Source organism: Panthera onca, chromosome A1, assembly GCF_046562875.1.
Source record: "Panthera onca isolate mPanOnc1 chromosome A1, mPanOnc1 haplotype 2, whole genome shotgun sequence".
Lineage (NCBI taxonomy): Eukaryota > Metazoa > Chordata > Mammalia > Carnivora > Felidae > Panthera > Panthera onca.
The window spans coordinates 41071808-41090147 of record NC_138339.1 but is presented as its reverse complement, the minus strand read 5'-3'; positions in this window follow the sequence as shown (position 1 = coordinate 41090147).

Here is an 18340-nt window from a genome sequence, read left to right as displayed (position 1 = left end):
AATTTACAACTTGGAAGCGATTATTAAACAAACGTTGTGAACGACCTCTACATATGTACTTCCCTGGTATGAGGCTTCATTTTCTTCAAATCTATCATAACATATTTCTCTTAAGGGAAAAATGTGATTGTCACACTAATCCGACAGCTAACTGAATGGTGGAAGACAAACCTTTGAACCAGGAGGAATGGCACCTTATCTTAGACGTGGGGTGGGTACTATGCAGTTTCAGAACTTAAATATAAATTTAATTATAAGTCTTTAAGAGTTAGCAAAACAGAGAAAGTGAGCAATAAATCCCTATTGATGGCTCTGGGCTAACAATACATAGTTAACCTATGTGAAAAATATTTGTGATTATCTTAAGTACTATTGAAGGACCCTAGATTTTTTTGAGTCAAAGGGAGCCAGGATTAACTCATTATCATATTCACTAATTATTGACTTTGGTTTGTTACTTACCCACGCTGCCCCTTAGTGTCCTCTGCGAAAAGTGTGGCTAATGGCTCATGTGCAACGTTGTAAGGACCTTGACCCATGTTCTATGCATGCCATTTTATCCTATCATTGCATCTGTCATGTACTAAGCTTTCTAATAAATGGCAGATCATTTAAAGCATTGTCATATAAGCCAACTTTCTTGTGTATTTCATATGTCCATTAATTGCAACAAGACTGAAGCATTTCAAACATTGTAAGTGTTCCATTAAAGACAGATACATAAAGACATTGAAGAAAACTGACTCTTAACACACTTGAAGACGTCCATAAAAGGTAAATGGCCATGAGTGAAATTCAATTAATATCATTTGAAACTCTCTCACAATTCTACAAAAGACGTGACTATTTTTAAAGAACAAATAATAGTGTTCTATTTAAATCTCCAAACAATTATTAGCATGCTCCTGAAAGAAAAAAAAAAAAGGTACAATGCTCCAGGAGAATGCAAGAGAGCCCTACAGATGTGGCACACTTCCCTGCATGTTATTTTTAGTTTTCTATTCCTGCCTTTTATTTTGGGACTTGGCCCGCTTCCTTTGTAGTTTCCCCTTAACTTGTTCATACCTTTCTTTCTGATATAATGCATTTTAAGCTGCCTTTTTTTTTTTTTTTCACCTCTCAAAGGAAGCTCAAGGAATGTTGGCCAGCTCAGAAATCCCTGCTAGTCTTGGCAGTAGCCGAGATCTTGGTTTGAAAACAACCTTGGAAACCCAGGATCATGGTTGACTTTCTAGTTATTTAATGAATCAGAGCTAGGGAGGCATCTGAGACCAGAGATCAGTAGATTTTGAAAACCATTTTCTTGAAATTGTTTCTTGACCTCTGGAAACCAGGGGAATTTGAAAATGGATTCATTTCTGTTAGACTCACACAAAAGCGAAATCCAGTTTAAAAAATAAGGAGAAAGCGCAGTAGATGTACTAGAAGGCTATTTCGCCTTTTACCCATGAGCAGTTAGGCGGTCTGCTTGGAGGAGAATTCGTTTCGCACAGGGTCAACGGAAGCAGGGTGAGGAAATGAGGTGCGGTCCCTGTCTTTAAAGAGCCTTGTGGAGATGGGATAGGGAGAACTGAAACACACACGTGCCCAATTCAATCATGGGTGGTACTTTGTGGTTGTTTGGTCGCGAGCAAAACGAAACAAAACAGTGGAAAAATGGACTCCGGCCGACGTCAACAAAAATGTAACGTCTTGGTAGGATGGGGGTGCCTCACAAAATGGAAAAACAAGGGCAACTGGGTGGTTCAGTCAGTTGAGCGTCCAACTTCAACTCAGGTCATGATCTCGTGGTGTGTGGGTTCAAGCACCGCGTTGGGCTCCATGCTGACAGCTGGGACCTTGGAACCTGCTTTGCATTCTGTATGTGTGTGTGTGTCTCTCTCTCTGCCCCTCCCCTGCTCACTCTCTCTTTCTCTCTCAAAAATAAATAAACATTAAAATGGAAAAACAAAACACCTGCTGAATCCATTGGTTTGGAGGAGGCAGGGCAGCTGGGGAGGTGCAGGTGACAGGAGTGACCACACATTACACCGGGGTGCTGCTGCTGGGACAAAGAGTCACAGTAATTTTGTGCATATTCTAGTGCTTCTCAGTTGTTCCACGCCTCTCTGAAACTCCTTTTTTGGGATATTGTCCTCTGACCTTATGGCCCTTTTTAACAAATAGCTCGATGGTGACAAACATTCTTCCCTTGTAGCTGGGTTTCATTTTTGGATGTAGCCAACGCCCTTCAGAACCCAGTCTGGCCCATAAGATGTTGATCAATTTGGGCAGTGCTGTTTTGCTGAAAAACAAGTTGTGAAAGACAACAAGAAAGAAATAGCCGGAAGGAGTGCTTTAGAGAACCACAAACTCACTCCATGGTCTTGGGGATTTAGGAAGTAGGAGCCCACTGTAGGTCATTTCTGTTGTTGGTGCTTTTGGGAGAAACCCTGAAAGTGTTGCTCAGGTGTTTTTTGCAGGTTGGTTGAAGCTTTTTCATGGATGAAGCAGAGGCGTGGCCAGGTTCATGGCCATGGTGTCAGTGGCAGGAAGCAATCACAGTTCGACTGCTCCCTTTATCTATCTCATAGTCTGGCCATTGATTTCTTTTTTTTTTTCTCAAATAACTTTATTTGATATCAAAGGCAAAAACATTATTATTCACAATTGCTTGAAGGCAAAATTGTCTTTTGAAAAATCCACTTATTTAACAGCTATTTTTATATTTTATATTTTTATATATATTTATGAAGAATAGTTATATTCTTCATCTTGAAGTATTATTTTTAAAAACCTTCTTCCCTTCAATCCTACCTAAATGGCTGCAACTTATGCTTCAACAGGAAAAAAAAAGCATACAATATGTACACAAATTGAGAGAGGGAATCTTAACTTTTGGGGTATTTGGGTGAAGGGTATGTGAGAATTTTGTCTCTTCTTAAAGTTGTCTGTAAATCTGAAATTAGGTCAAAGCAAATGTTAAAAAGGGGATCACTGATGGTTTGGTGAGTATTTCCAGGCTGCTTCCTTTACTGTCTTTTCTCATTGTCTTTACAACAATTAGATCAACATAACACCTGTTACAAACCTTGAAAAGCTGACACTCTTAGGAAATATGCTCAGGGTGCTGACCCCCTCTTGCTTCAGAGGCTCTGGAAAGCACTATCTCTCCATCTCTGAGTCTCCATGGGGGCCATGACACACAAAAGCAACAATAAAAGCCAAGACAGAAGCATCGAGGGACTAGAACACCTACTTTTTGTAGGCAGAGAGCAGCAAGGCCAGCAAGGGCCAAGCCAAGATGGCACCAACACCCACAGCACGGCAGCGATTAGAGGAGGTGTCCACACCCTAGTGAGATGATACATTGGAGGCTGGGGAGGAGTTCCCCAGGGCAGGTGCAAATCTCCTCTTAACCCTATGATCATTGTCACTTATTCTAAAGTACCACATCTGGTCAACATGCCTTTTTTTATTTGTGCAATTATTTTCCGGGCAATAAAGAATGCATGGATCCAGTAATTCCATGTCTGGGCATTTATCCAAAGAGAGTGAAACCACAAACTTGAAAAGATATGTCCCCCCCCCCCATATACACTGCAACATCATTTATGATAGCGAAGACATGGAAACAATCTAAGTATTCATGGATGGTTGAATAGATAAAGAAATTGTGGTACACACACACACACACACACTGGAATATTATTCAGTCATAAAAAAAGAAAATCTTGCCATTTTTAACAACATGGATGGTATGCATGGATCTTGAAGACTTTATACTAAGTGAAATAAGTCAGACAAAGAGAGACAAATACTAAATGACCTCATTTATATGTGGAATTTAAAAACCAAAACCAAAACAAACAAACAAACAAAAAACAAGTTAATAGATATGGAGAACAGATTGGTGGTCGCCAGAGGTGTGGCAGAAATGGGCGAAATGAGTGAAGGTGGTCAAAAGGTACAAACTTTCAGTTATACATAAATCAGTCATAGGGATAAATGCAGAACATGGTGACTAGAGTTATTAACACTGTACTGCATCTTTGAACGTTGCTAAGTAGATTTTAAAAGTTCTCATCACAAGAAAAAAATTTTGGAACTAGGTAGGGTGATGGATGTTAACTAGAGTTACCTTGGTGATGATTTCACAATGTATGCCAATTATTAAACCATTAAGCTGTGCACCTGACACTAATATAATGTTATATGTCACTTATGCCTCAATAAAAAAAAAAGAATTAATGAACTATGTTTACTTGTTCCTATTCAAGCAAGGTTAACATTCCATTTTCAGAGATGAGAAGGTTTTAATAGATGGGAAGATTATTAGTATATTTATACACTTCCATCTTTATAGGTTGGTGGCTGTGCTGGAGATTGCCCTGGCATGTCAGGGCTGTAATTCTGAAACTGTGAAATTCAGGATAAACGTGAATTTTGACTGCTCAGTGGGTGAACGCTTCAGATGGGAAAAACTGGAAGGGATGTTTTCATCTTTTCCAGAGCGTTTTCTTTCCCATGAGTGCTGCCCTCATGGAGTTTTTTTTATGTGTTCTGAAGTAAGGAGAAAAGAGACAGGGAGCCAGTCGCCTGGGGAAGAAAGTGTTCCAGGGCACTGGGGGGACTCTTCTCAGATGCCCTGTTTACTGATGGACAAGGGGGCTGGGATGTGGGTGGCTTTGGGATTTCTTCTTTGGGGAGATTTGATGTGACTTTTAGAATGGGACACCTTGGCTGTGATGAAGTGATCTCCACTCATCACACTGTGGGAAAAGTTTTTCCTTTAATGACTCGAAAACATGGGCTTGTTATTCTGAAAAAGCAGAGCACATCCTCATTCCACACAAACAATGTGACACAGACCTGGACCTGGGCCAAGGTTTTCTATGAATAGAACTTAGCAAAGAGCATGTTAGAAACACTCTGGATTCACATGGCAATCCTGGATGCCTGATTTCAACAAAGGAAACGATTTACCTGCTCTTCAAAGGTGGACATTAAGAGGATTCCCTCTTGAACTCCTACACATAATCAGACCAGGGCTTCCTGGTTAGATCCTGTAGCTGTCTGCACCACTGAGATGATGTTGGTGCCTGCCATCTGGGAGGCATTTGCTTCTGAGGTGCATTTCAAGAATTCTGATGGATTTCAACTGAGAATACACATCAATAAGATGCCCCAGGGGCAGTGGACGGTGTTGAACAGGCAAGTGCCATCTGGTCCGGCCTGCCCTGTGCTCTGCACATGCGATGTTTTTGTCTAGGTTTGCTTGATCACAAGGAACAGAATGTCAAAAGGGCTCACATTATAAAACGGAGGGGGCGCTATTTTGAGGATATAGAAATCTTATAAAGTAGGTTGGCCCTATGGGAATTAAGGAGGCATCTGGAACAGACACAACTCCTCTCTCTCCCTCTGTTGTCAGTACTCTTGGGACTTTGCTCCTAACCTCATTTGACTCTTTATGCCTGGTCCATCCTCTTTGCTGTCAGTTGGCTTCTTCTGGTTAACCATAATGTTAATAGTCATAATGTAATACCAGTAGTGGCTAACACTTTTTGCGTGTTTATTCTGCGCATGCCATGTTCCAAGAGCTTTACGTGTATTAAAATTAGTTTAGTCTTCACAACAGCCCCATGAGGCAGGTACTACTTTTATACCCATTTTTCCAATTGAGTACGTTGAGGCATAGCAAGGTAGAGTAGCTCACCCAGGATCACACAGCTGGTACGGGCAGAGGTGAGTCTCCAATTCGGGCAATTTGGCTCTGTTTTAACTCCTCCATTACTTTGGCCTGCTCAAGGTATTGCCATGTTTCGGCAGTAATTCCTTCCCCAGCCTTACATAAACTTTTTTTTTCTAGAGTTCCAACACACTAGTTGATTACAGGATAGTCTCTGGATACATTAGCACAAATTTGTGAGAAAAAAAAAAACTGCTTCGGCACAGGCCAACCAGCTCACTTTTTTTAAAAGAATGTATCTATCATAGCTCTTTCACTACAAATTCAAATTATTTGTTGGTGGCAAAGGACAGAAATTCGGTATAAAATCATTTAAATAAAAAAAAAAAGGGAAGGTATCGGCTCTTTAACTGGGAATCTCAGAAAGTGGGTCCTGCCAGCTTCAGGCCTGGCTTAATCCAGGGTCTACACTTATGTCATCGGGATTCTATCTCCTTCCTTGTCTCTCAGGAGCAGGCAGTCTGGGGGTGCCCATCTAGTGCAGCAACTCCAGAAGTTCCTCAATTAGCTACAGCAGAAGAGTCCCAGCATGTGCCTTGGTGGGATAGTCTGAGTGACTGGGCCATGGTTGGGGGTGACTATGGAAGAATCCTCCATAGTCACAATCAGCTACACCTACAGGTGAGATGGGGCATAGTTCACAAGCTACCAAGGATCTGAAGGGCTGGAGCCAGGAGGAAGTCTCTGGTAAGAGGGCATGGGAAGAGCAATGTGGTGACATTGACACATCCAAGTAGATAAGTTCTGGGAAGCATATTACAGCACCTGACCTTAGGAGAAAGAAACTCTTAGGTTCCAGGGACGTGAATCTGGTTCATGTTGCACAACTAACTAAGGGAATAACATTCGGCAGGTAACTCAGTCTCTCTGGGCCACTGTTTCCTCATCTGTAAGATGAGTGGCTTTATCTACTGACCTCTGAGATCCCTTTGCATTATTCTATCTTTAAAGTCTTGAATTAGACTTTGATCCTCTAGGCTGTAGTGATTCATCTCATTGCTTGAGATGATCGAGAATAAAAAAACTGAGTCCAGGAAGGATGTACTCACGATCCATGAGCATACTGTAGAGCTGGCTTCCCATGTAACACAATTTGAAGGCAATAGAATTGTCACTTGCCCTCAAACTTCCCCCAGTCTAGCACAGTGCCTGAAACTCCAGTAATGATACATTTTTAGGTTTGGGGTCAGAGACCCAAGTTATTGGCCACTATGCTTGTCCAGCTCTCACTAATCACACTGGATTTAATGCATCTTGTTCTCTTGCCTATAATGTCCCTCTGACTTCCATCCTTTGCCAAGTTAACTCTTAGTCATTCTTCACATTTCTATGCAACCATCCATTTTTTAGGGAAACATTCCTGAATTTCTAGACTTAGCTAAATTCCTATCTGATATGCTCTGCAGGCACCGGTCAAATTTCTCTGCAGGCATCTATGGCAGATGCAATTATCTATCAATTAGGCACACACTAAGTCTTTTCACGAGACTATAAGCTCCATGAAGATACAAATTGCATCTAATTGTTTTCATTCACTATTTATCTCTAACAAGTACATAGTGCTTGGCCTATAATAGAGACCCAATAACCATTCATTCCAAGTTTAGTGTTAAGGTGGTTTGCTTCATCAGGGAAAATTGTATATAGTAGCATAATTTATCTTCGTGCATTTCTCTTCAACTTACATTTTACAAATGTGGTCTATGATTGGCTAAGGCAGTGAAAGGTGAGAAAAGAAGGTCCCAGAACTTCCACCCTTTCATGTAGTCAGGAGATAGCAGATGTGATCAGGCTTTTCTTCCTTGACATTTACCCTCCCAGTATAAACCCTTAGCACCTAGCATCATGTAGGACTCAAAGTCTCTCTTAAGAGACCCCATGTTCAACTTCCATTTGGCAAGGTATCGAAACCAACTTGCCTCTTCTGGGGAAGGCTCAATTCACATACCCGGGGCATGTTTCTTGTTAACTAGTATTCAGTGATCACAGATAGAGCCTCAGTGTTGCTAACAGTGGCAATGAGAGAGGTGGAGCAGAACCGTCTTGTATTCCACACATCTCTCCACTTTGCAAGAAAGACTGGTACTTCCACGGATCCTTAGCGCCTGGGCTGCGCCATCTAAAGAACAGACACAAAAGCAAAACAGGAATGTAACACTGGAGTGTGCCTCATTTCCTTCCAGTCTCCTCAGGATCCAAGAAGACATCAGGTCTGATTGTACGGGGTTGAAAAGTCTGCAGAGATAGTCATGGCTCTGGGAAGCAGTGAGCGTGCTAAAATGGGGAGCATTGACAGGCAGCATGGATGGCCATCCATAGCTAGAAAGGATGTCTTAATGGAATCCCCAGCTTCAAAACTTTCAGCAGGGTCCCCTGAAGTTTCCGTGGAGACTCCATGACCGCTTAGCTTTCCCTCTGTCCAATCCTGTTCCTTTTTTCTTCCTTTCCCTTCCTTTCCTCTCCACAGGTGTTGCTTCAAGAGGATGCCCTGACAAACCACCTGCACACTCATCTCCTTCTCAGAGTTGGCTTCCCAGGGAGTTCAACCTGGAGCAAGGACCCAGCCTAAAGGGTTAGTAGGGGTTTCCAGGCAACCCATGTTTGGTCACCAAGGTGTAGCTGCCTTTTGTGGTCATTTGCCCCAGTGGGAACCTTTTTTGAAGCTCCTCTGTCCGGAGGGAACACATTTGTGTCACTCATCAGCTGGGAGGAGCCACCTTTATAATACATCTGCCTAGCTGGATTTCTTTTGCAATTTGCGTTAAGCCACCAGAAAGTGTCTTTTGCCAACCCAAGCTCTATATCACCAGGGTGCAGGCCTCTTACTTAAGTTTGGATAAAGTAGAAACAAAAATAAAAATATTTCTGGGAAAAACATTAAGGAGGAAGTGAAATAGAGTGTCTTGAATTTGAGGAAAAAAATAAACCAAAAGGAAATTCCATAGGTAGTTCTTCAGGGCTCAGGTCCTTGTGATTTTATTAACCTGAGGGAGAAAAAAATGTAAAACGGAAATCACTCTTCAGATTTAAAGGCAGCTCCTGAGATGACAGGAAAATGGCTGAGAAATCCATTGCTGCTTGCTATTTAGACCCAATCAAAAAATATTTTTTAGTGTTGTGTGGCATCTCCTGGGTATTGTGATAGCTCCCCACTATACCCATGGGCACTTGGCAAACAATAGACAGGAACCAGAGAAAAGGCACAATTCCATCAGGACTACTTAAATTTAATTTTAGGCCAAGTAAAAGAAACTCTAGATGGAATGTCCAAAGTGACCACACAGTAAAAATAGAAAAATTCCTTTGTAAATAGGACTTGGGACAATGAGATAGGTTGGAAGATTTGCTTTGAATTGCTATTTGTATGTATTATTACCCTGAACAGAATGTAAGCTCCTTAAAGACAGGGAGGTCATTTGTATCCTTGATAAGGTTGGTCCAACATTTCACATAGGTTAAGAGAGCAGTTGGGGCGCCTGGGTGGCTCAGTCGGTTAAGCATCCGACTTCAGCTCAGGTCACGATCTCGCGGTCCGTGAGTTCGAGCCCCGCGTCGGGCTCTGGGCTGATGGCTCAGAGCCTGGAGCCTGCTTCCGATTCTGTGTCTCCCTCTCTCTCTGCCCCTCCCCCGTTCATGCTTTGTCTCTCTCTGTCTCAAAAATAAAATAAACGTTAAAAAAAAAAAGAGCAGTAAATGCTTAGTTATGAATGAATGAATGAATCCAGCTCCTACCGATCAACCCTGGTCTTTCACAACATATGTTTTCACTGATTTATTCATTCAACAAATTTGTTAACTGCTTTCTATAAACCAGATGCTGGATCTACAAAGGGAGCTCACAGTTCAAGAGCTCCCTTCAAGAGAAGGACAGACTATTTTCCAGAGAGGATAACACATTGGGCTAAGCTATGAAGTAAGGTGTGTCCGGGTCAACGGGGGCCTCAGAGAAACATCTCAGAAAAGGTAAACTGAGATTGGTAGGAGTTTGATCAAGAACAGTGTAAAAATGGTTGATGAGCATTGAGGAGGACACTTGCTGGGATGAGCACTGGGTGCTGCGGGTGAGCGATAAATCCCGGGAATCTACCCCCAAAACCAAGAGCACACTGACAATAAATTATATGTGCATATAAAAAGAAGAACAATGTAGGTCAAGGAAGTTTGAGGCAGAGGGAACACCATTTGCAAAGGCCTGGAGATTTGTGAGATCATGGCACCTATGGGAAATTTTAAGTAATTCTATATGAGTAATATGCTTAGGGGATGAAGAAATTTGAGATGAAGTTGCAAGACAGGCTCAAGACAGATGGTGCAAGGTCTTTAGCGCTGTATATAGTGACTGATTTTCCCCTGTAATAAACAAATAGAAACTGAGCACAATTCTGTGCACAGTTGTATAATGATGAATTCAATTCTATATGTGTATACCGACGTAACAGATGCAGAATGACAGGGGGACAAGTGTTCTGTTCACTTTTTCAAGGTAGAGGTAGCCCAGTTATGAAACAATGAGGATGGTAAGTGCTATGAGCAGGATATTTGACCTGTCAGGCTATTTATTATGTTGTGGGATGACCTCATATCCAGACTTGGATAAACACAAATAATGCCCTTACATGGATAGAGAATTTCCAGTTCTCAAGTCTCTTCTAAATGCAATACCATTTGGTTCCTTACACTAGACTATGAGATAGACAGAGACAACAATATTCCAGACTCCCCAGCACGGAGTGAAATGGCATATCTAAAAGCACGCAGTGATTTATGGCAGATACCTTCTTTCTATAGAAATTTAAGGTTGCCAGAAGTGATCCCTTTACTGGAAAGACAGATCTGCAGGTGGGCCTTTGCACGCTATTAGTTAATCATCCCCATGGAAACGTGGCCCTGGACTAGCAGATCCACTGAGGGACAAACCTACACAGGAGATACAGCTGGGTAAGGTGACCTGGCATTCAGAGCATTGAAGGAGGTATGGGTTGGGGATGCTTTGTGACCACAGATTTACCTGTTCCTGATACTCTAATCATCTGTAGACCATGTTAAAATTTATTGGATCTGGACAAAGTAGTACAGTGTTCTTTCAGCAAGACTCCAGAATAGAGATAGAGAGCTAACTATAGTAAGAAGACAGCAATACAGGGGAAGAATAAAATTCTTCATGAAAAAGAGAGCAGGCACCATTGGTTCCAAATTCTACTGTTAGATTTAGAATTTGTTTGCCTGTTTTAGCACTTTGTACAAATGTGAAGGTTACAAAAGTAAAATAATAATAATAATACAAATTTTAAATATGTTTGGGAACAAATAATAGGCTAAAGACTCAGATTGCTTTTGAGTGCTTTTTATTTTTCAAATAGAGTGCTTGCCTCAGGAATGATTGCATTTTTAAAAGTTTGGCCAAAAGATCCATAGATAGACATATTTTGAATTTTCTATCCTACAGTTTAAATGGAAAATTTTGCCATATATTTTTGTGGCTCTCCAAAGCAGTCATTAGTTTTATACTTACTATGTTCAGTCTGGAATTTAAGTGCATACAGAGTGTATTGCCAGGACAGTTTTTTACTTTATGCTGGATGTTTGTTTTTTTTTTGAAAATGGAATATATTTATGACTTAATAGTCAAGAACCAAAATTACTGTAAAACCACATTGCCACCAACATTTAAAAAATGTCTCCAGAAATAACAAAAACTTTAACAGAAAAAAAAAACACATTGAAATTTTTAAATTACAAAGTTATCTTTTACAATTTAAAATGAGTTTCCATTTCATATTTTTTAGCAGTCGAGCTAAGATTTAAAAAGAATGTGTTACTTTGAAAAAAAAAAAAAAGTAACTACATTTTTCTTTTTGTCATTGAATATAAAAGCATTGGAAGATTTCTGTCAAACTGTCTTAAAAGGTTCATGTGTGAGTAATAAGACACATATACTGAGAAAATAAAAAAGACTTAGCCAGATTGAAAACAAGATAAATGCCCTCATGAATAATCCTCTTGAAATGGAAGATGCTTGAATGTGGTGAGCAGGGCTCAAGCCATGAGCCTTCTGAGCCAGTTCTGGGTTGGAACTGAAGGGTTAGTCTCTGCAAGGGTCGTGGGGACAAGGAAGCATTTTGAAAGGTAGGACCAGGACTCAGAATCCCTTGAAAGCCCAAGTGGACTTTCATAGGTGTGGAGGAAGGTTGAACCCTCTGCCAGAAGCTATGATTTAAGGAAGCTGTTGAACTGGGGAAAACCTACCAATGTAGTTCTATGAACCAAGATGCCCTTTGGGTGAATGAATCTGTAGTCTCTCCAAAAACCATCACTGTGGAAACTCCCTGGCCTGTTAGGTTATTTGCAAGGACGGTGGCTTCTGATGGAGTCAACTACAAAAGTACTAAATAGGGATGGGAACATGGAAGCGGAAGGGAGAGAGAAAAAAAAAAAAAAAATCCCACAGAAACAAAATCTTCAAACTTTCCACTCAAAAATATGCCTGCACACCAGAATTCCAAAATACATGCTAAGAAAGACAGCCAATAAAATCAACAATTGAAACATGCATTTTCTAAAAAGGAAATTAATTTTGTAAAACCTGAGGACCTAAATATACATTTAGATGTTCACACAGAAGTGAAGACACACATGCAAATAGAACAGAAAGAAATGTGTTAAGAATAGATGTTTAAAAATCAGTCACAAATCTTGGAAATATAAAATTTATTTTACCCCAAAGGGTAAAAATTAAAATAAATAAATCCATACTGAGGTACATCATAGTGAAACTGCAGGATATTAGGAATAAAGACCAAAAAAAAAAAAAAAAAGCTGAAGCTTCCAGAGTGAAAAGAGAGATTACTTTAAAAAGAACAGCAATTAGTCTGGAACAGTCATTGGTCTGGCAGGAATTTCCTACTGGCAACAATAGATGCTGCTAGAAACTGGAATAATATGTTCAGTATTTTAGGAAAAATGACTATCAACAAGACTTTTTATATCCAGATATACTGTCACTCAAGGATAAGGACAAAAGAGGGCCACCTGGGTGGCTCCGTTGGTCAAGTGTCCATCTTCCGCCCAGGTCATGATCTCACAGTTCATAAGTTCAAGCCCAGCATCGGTCAGCAGAGAACCCCCTCCAGATCTCTGTCCCTCTCTCTCTGCCCTTCCTCCACTCGTTCTCTCTCTCTCTCTCTCTCTCTCTCTCTCTCTCAAAAATAAATAAACATTAAGAAAAATTTAAGGATAAGGGCAAAATAATAGCGTTTTCTGACATACAAGACTGAAGGACTTTACCACCCATAGGTCTTTACTGAAAGAATTACTATTGTATCTACTTCAACAAAAGGAAAAGAATATGCATGGAATTAAAGACACAACTGTGAACACAGAAAGAAATGTTTTTAAGTTGGTAAATTTGATTAAAAATTGACTTGCAGGGGAGCCTGGGTGGCTCAGTCGGTTGAGTGCCTGACCCTTGATTTCAGCTCAGGTCATGATCTTACCTTTCATGAGATCGAGTCCCATTGTGTCATTGAGTCCCATCTGCACTGTCAGCGCAGAGCCTGCCTGGGATTCTCTCTCTCCCTTTCTCTCTGCCCTTCCCCTGCTCATGCTCTCTTTTTCAAAATACATAAATAAATTTTAAAAATTAAAAAAATTGAGGGGCACGTGGATGGCTCAGTCGGGTAAGCTTCCGACTTCAGCTCAGCTCAGGCTCTCACAGTTCGTGAGTTAGAGTCCCAAGTCGGGCTCTTTGCTGTCAGCACAAAGCCCCTCTTCTGACCCTCTGTCCCCCTCTCTCTGCCCCCTCTACTCTCTCTCTCAAAAAATAAATAAACATAAAAACAATTTAAGTCATTCAGATGGCAAATTTAAAAACAAAACAAGGAGAGCCTCAGTAGCTCAGTCGGTTAAGCATCTGACTTCAGCCCAGGTCATGATCTCACGGTTCTCAAGTTTGAGCCCCGTGTCCGGCTCTGTGCTCAGAGCCTGGAGCCTGCTTTGGATTTTGTGTCTTTCTCTCTCTGCCCCTCTCCTGCTTGCTCTCTCTCTCTCGCGCGCTCTCTCTCTCTCTCTCTCTCTCAAAATTAAATAAACATTAAAAAATTAAAAATTAAAGAACTGACATGCAAATGATCATTGTGTGTGTGTGCACGTGTTTAAAATAGGTAAAACTAAATTTTGACATTATTACAATAGCAGATAATGTTATAAGAGTAAAGCATATTCAGATCTATCATTTGTTCAGAAGGATAGAATAAGTTCAGACAAGCAAGAAAAATTCAAGTCATTTAAAAAACAAACATACTTAAGAATAATCACAAAAACTAAAAATATAGCCAATAACTTCAAAACTCACTGAGGAAAAAAAGGGAAAGAATAAAGAAACTTTACAATATTCTTTTATTGCATCTGCATTCTGTTGAATATACAAGTTGAAGAAATTTTAAAAGATAACGGAAGAAATAAATTCAAATACATAGAGTGGCTTCCCTCTCCCACCATTGAGAAAATAGAAGTTATTAGATTGGGTAACAAAAAGCTAAAATCTATTTGCTTTCAAAGGCCATACTCTATACAAAGAGTAAAAACTGATACAAAAAGATGAAAAATAAAGGGGTGGAAAAAAATATATCTTAGGTAAATCGGGAAAGTAATGCTTGCATATACGTATACTTTAGGATTATTTTAAAACTTTAAAGTGAAAATGGAAAGCACTTCTGCAGTCCCACCCCCATACCACCAATGATGGTTTTATGTATAAAAGAACGCGTTCTCAAATTCATCAAAAGGCCATGCATGCCATTCCATACATCATACCATGCAAGAATGAAGATGTAATTTATTCATATTGTCTTTGAATTATTCAACTTTCCATAGACTGTTGCCGAATGACAGGGATTTGGGGGGTTACACTGGCAGAGCGCTGGGTTCTGAGAACATGTCAGTGTGCCACCAGCATCCATTCATTGAGGAGAACAGCATGCGTGTGGCATCTTAACATTAGGAAGACAAGGGGCGCCTGGGTGGCTCAGTTGGGCAAATATCCGACTTGAGCTCAGGTCATGATCTCGCGGTCCGTGAGTTTGAGCCCTACACTGGGCTCTGTGCTGACAGTTCAGAGCCTGGAGCCTGCTTCGGATTCCGTGTCTCCCTCTCTCTCTCTGCCTCTTCCCCGCTCACGTTCTGTCTCTTTGTCTCTCTCAAAAATAAATAAACATTAAAAAAAATAATATTAGGAAGACAAAATTCTTATCCTGAAAACAAATAGTTATCGGGCAGTGTTTTGTCTTATAATAGATGTCTTGCCCCCAAAGCAGAGCCTGTGATAAAGTCTTGCAGGTATTTTTAAGTAGTCACAGGGAGGGGGAGCCAAGCCAAGAGAAGAAAACAGGAAAGCAGGAAAAGGCCTTACTAGAATGTGTCATCCAGTTGATCAGTTTGGGGCAACTGGTCCTCCATCCTGGGGCCTCGTTAGAAACCTTATGAAATATATCTTAGAGCAGTACTCCTGTAAGGTGACCGGGTGAAGCATTTATTCCTTAGCTCCTATCTCCCATTAGTGAAGGGAGACCCCTAGGGGTAAACTCCCCTACCTTCCTGGGTTGTGCTTGTCCCCATTTACATCCACCTTCAAGGTGATGGAGAAGCCTGAAAGCACAGAAAGTTGCATCTCATGAAGCTTATAAAAACCCCAGCAGTAAAGTAAACTTTGCATTCTCAGACAAGGTATCTTCAAACTGTCTATGCAGCAGATGCAAGGTAACCGAGTAAAAACAGAGGACCCCTTGGATGGATTAGATCATTAGATTATCTACCCAACTTTTACACCTAGACTTGGTTGCCCTCTATTCGAATAATGAGAGCCCACAGTAACGCACACCCTATCAGTAAACAGGAAAACACAACTTAGGAGGAGGGAGGAAGCTTCAGGTCAGGGTTAGGAAAGGAAAGCAATCAGTGTGGATAGATTTTGCCAAAATTACACCTGTTGGGATGAGCACTGAGTGTTGTATGGAAACCAATTTGCCAATAAATTTTACACACACACACACACACACACACATATAAAGATTTTGCCAAAATTAAAGTTACTTCGGAACATTCACTTTCTCTTGGCTGATTCTAGATTTGATTGGGATAATGTGCCACCATTCAACACTCAGGGCCCTCATTATGCAGATTTAGTGCACATCACCCCCAGGAGACTAGCCTTCTCCTGTCTGGTGTATTCATCCTTGCCTTTCATTGAGCTCAGTCATTAAGCTCTGGTCAAATCGGCTGCAGCAACATTACAGTAGATGTCTTGGTTTCACTCAGTGACAGTGGTAAAAATTATGGTTACTTGGGCAGAAAAAATCCCATTTAGAGCCTCCTCCCCTAGAAGAGATGGGGTAACTGATAGGCACGTAAAAGCATTATGACCTTTCCAGTATTCTTTGGCTTTTCTCTCCGGTTCTTGACATGGCCAAAGCACACTGATCGTCTGCCCTGGCAGACTGCCCCCTACCAGCCCTGAGGGAAGTCTGACTAGAATGAAAGAATGATAAATAGTAAATAGGACTGATAGCGTAGAAAATATTACTATTGTAATATTTGACGCCAGAATTTCCCCTTGAAATTTCCAAGATTCAACTGGTGCAAAAAGCGGGGAACCCCTCGAGTCTGGAAGTGCTGCGGTAGCTTTAGGGAAGAGTGAATTCTTCTGCAGAAAGAAAGAAAGGAATTTGTTTCTTAGGTGGGGAAAGAGAGGGTGGCATTTGATTTCAGCTTAGTGATACTGGGCTGCTTCTCCAATGGCCACTGAAGCCTGCTACGTTCCATTTTGGAAATGGAGATGCTAGTAAGGTGATCTAAGCAATTAAAATAATATTCCTTTTTTTTTTTCAACTGGGTAGTGCTGGAGAGACCAAAGAACAGAAGAGAGAGGAACCAACAAGATGGAGAGAGGCTGAGACCAGGTAAGATGAAGGTGCGTGAAGTTCAAACTCCTGGTGGGTTAGCTGGGGACCTTCGAGGGACGGTGATGTCTCTAATTTAATTTGCAATCATGCGTGCTGCTTTGTTGTAAATGTGTTCTCCGTCACCTCCCAACAAACCCAAAATCTTCAGGCGTGTGTACCACTCTGTCAAATTGTTTTCTCCTTCCTCTGTGCCTCCTTAGAAATTTGCTTGTTGCCCTCTTCTGTACTTGTCACATTTGGTTTGTATTATAGTTATTTATAGTTTGCCTTATATATAGTTATAGCGTGCTTGTTTCATTATCCCTCCTAAAGTGTGAGCAGCTCAGGAGTGGAGACCATTTTGGTCAGCACTGCTTCCCTCGCAGTGCTGTCTGGATCTTGCACGTTCAGTAAATGCGTGTTAATGGAATAGACCATGCGCATTCAAGAGGGAGGAGGAGATCAGCTTATATTGACACATATCTTCCATGGGCCAAGCTCTGGGCTGGCATGTGACATAGGGTAATGTGTGCAATCTCCACACTGTCCCTTAACTTGGCTGTGTAATGACATTTAACATCACCCTGTCCATGTAAATCCCCAGACAGTGGGGAGGACCAGCAGGGGTGTGCTGGAAGCCTGGCCAGAGATTTGTTGCAAAATCTGCCTTGGCTGGTATCATCCTGGCAAGAATTCGATTTCATGAACTGAAAAATCAATCATTCTCTCGTCAACAAGGAAATCCTTCTCCTTAAAATCAAATCAGAGATGACTAGATACAAAAGGGATGGAACAAAAGTTATTTTTCTTTCTGCTTGGAAAAGAATCTTATAGTGAAGCTTAAGTAGAAAAATAGAACCAACTGCATATAAATGATAAATGCTCTATTTGGATAGAGGCTTCCCCTCCATTCTTTCTCATCACACTGTGACTTTGTTTATTCTGTTATGCTTATGTTTATATTACTTCTTAGTGCATAGTTTTGAAAACAATACCCCAATTAAGTGACTTAAATAAGATTGTATAAATTAGATTACATTAGTTTCTTTTTTTTTTAATTTGTTACACACTTTTTAAATGTTTATTTATTTTTGAGAGAGCGCAAGTGGGGGGAGGGACAGAGGGAGGGGGACAGAGGATCTGAAGCGGGCTCTGCGCTGACAGCAGGGAGTCCCATGTGGGGCTCAAACTCACAAACCGTGAGATCACGACCTGAGCCAAAGTTGGAAGCTACACCAACTGAGCCACCCAGGCTAATGAGCCACATTAGTTTCTAACGAGGAACTTCAGTGTACAATGTCCAGTGGCCCTGACTGGCCAAGACTTGTGGGGTCTTGGACAAGCATTTTAATGTTGAGCATTGATTTTCCCATCTCTAAAACGAGGTGGAAAATGATGGAAAATACCACATCCTAGAGTTGACAAGTGCAGTTTTTCTGGGCTTTTCTATACATTGAGAGAATCAATGATTCGATTTTCCTTCCACGTGACTCCCAGGTGCTGTGGCCTTCAGAACTGCATGTAGGGCCAGTAATGCAAGATAACTAGTGATGACAGCTCCTTGCATTAGTGGTACGTGCCACTGCTCACATGCTGTCATCACATCTATCATCCCCTGCAGCCTTCACAGCCACCTTGTGGCGCAGCTCTCATTTTGTACGAGTGAGAAGTCCGG